This window comes from Micropterus dolomieu, linkage group LG12, assembly GCF_021292245.1.
Source record: "Micropterus dolomieu isolate WLL.071019.BEF.003 ecotype Adirondacks linkage group LG12, ASM2129224v1, whole genome shotgun sequence".
NCBI classification, from domain to species: domain Eukaryota; kingdom Metazoa; phylum Chordata; class Actinopteri; order Centrarchiformes; family Centrarchidae; genus Micropterus; species Micropterus dolomieu.
This window is the reverse complement of record NC_060161.1, coordinates 35964045-35966044: the sequence shown is the minus strand read 5'-3', so window position 1 is coordinate 35966044 and position 2000 is coordinate 35964045.

Here is a 2000-nt window from a genome sequence, read left to right as displayed (position 1 = left end):
CCCCTACTGAGGCTGCTGAGGTTGTTCGAGGTGTACGACTGGGCGCTAGCATCTCGGTGCTGGGGCCCCCTATGGAACTGGCTGCTGTAGCTGCTGGACGTGTCCAGCTGTGGCGCCGGTGTCTCAGTGCTGAAGGCCTCTAATGAAGCCTGCTGCTGGGGTGCTGGCATATCCCAGTGCTGGGTACCTGAAGCTTCGGGAGCTGGATGGCGGGGTGCTGACGACTCGATGTGGTTGTCCTGTGTGATGTAGGCTGCTGGTGCGGTCAACTCCGATGAGAGGTGGAGGCTTGGAATTCTGGTGTTGGTTGACGTCCTGTTTTGCTTTGGTACCGACTCTGCTATCTTGAGATGAAGGTAATATGTGAACTGTCCCTTTAACAGTGGCGCTGATGTTTGTTGAGGAAAGTGGACCGTGGAAGGCGGATGGCGTTAAGGCTGGACTCACCCGCTCCCTGGCTGACTCTAGGATTGTAGAAAACGGGGTCTCAAAAGTGCAGACGGAGGAGAGGATTCGGCTTCTGGTGCTCGGTCTGCTGACGTGAACATGGAAGATGTCTCGAGTCGGTCCGAATAATTCAGCGTCCGATGGGGATATCGATGTGCCGACACTTCTCGAAGAGGTAAGTGGATGGAAGTAGCTGGTAATAATTCGCGTTATTGGATGTTGCTTGGTCTCGGTTCGTCTGCGGATGCGAGGACCGTGTAGGATACGAGGGCGAAGGGGAGGACTTAGGACGTGTAGGTATTTATGGAAATGGTGCCGATGACACGCTTGATGTGTGGTCCCGCTCCTGAAACTCTGCTAATTAGCACCACTTCATTCCTCTTTGCAGAGATCTGTGAGTCCTGGCGTCTTTTAGTAAAAGCTTCTCATCAGATGGGACCTTTTGTCTAGTGTTCCAGTGTAAGGAAGGTTGGATCTTAGCGTCATTAACATTATAGGAAAAACAGGTGGATCACATAAACATTCACCTGGAAAATCATCTGCTGCTGCAGGACTTTGTAAACAAAGTTCGAGAACTAAAACTGGATCCAGATGAAACCATGGTATCCTATGACGTGACTTCTTTGTTCACCTGCATCCCCACCATAGAGGCAGTAGAAACCGTTAGGAAACGGCTAACACAAGACAACACCCTGGACAACAGAACTAGCCTCAGCCCTGACCAAATCTGCAAATTACTCGACCTCTGTCTAAACACCACCTACTTCCAGTACAACGGTGGATTCTACAGACAGAAGCATGGCTGTGCCATGGGCCAACATCTACATGGAAGAAGTGGAGAATAAAGCCCTCAACTCCTTCAGAGGAATAGTACCGAGCCACTGGTACAGATATGTGGACGACACCTGGGTCAAAATTAAAAGCCAGGAAGTGCAAGCCTTCACAGAACACATCAACTCTGTGGACAGTAAACAAGAAGATGTTCACAACAACAGTTTGGCCTTCCTGGACTGCGCTGTACACATTGAAGAGGACAGGAGCCTGCAGATTGGTGTTTACAGAAAACCCACACACACAGACCAATACCTACTCTTCGATTCCCACCACCCACTGTAGTACAAGCTAGGGGTCATGAGAACACTGCACCACAGAGCAGAAAACATACCAACAAGCGCCCAACCAGAGAGAAGGAACAGAACCACCTGAAGGGGCACTTACAGCCTGTGGATACCCTAAATGGACCTTTGTGAAGACAGCCACAAGATCCAAGAAGAACAAAACTACAGGGGAGGAAAAGAAGGTCAAACGCAACAACATTGTGATTCCATACGTGTCTGGAGTATCAGAGAAACTCAGGAGGATTTTCAACAAACACAACATCCCTGTGTTTTTTAAACCCAAGAACACACTAAGACAGATGCTGGTCCACCCCAAAGACCGCACACCCAAACACAAGAAAAGCAATCTAGTGTATGCGGTCCAATGCAGTGAGGAATGCACAGACCTGTATATTGGGGAGACTAAACAACCACGACACAAACGCATGGCTCAAC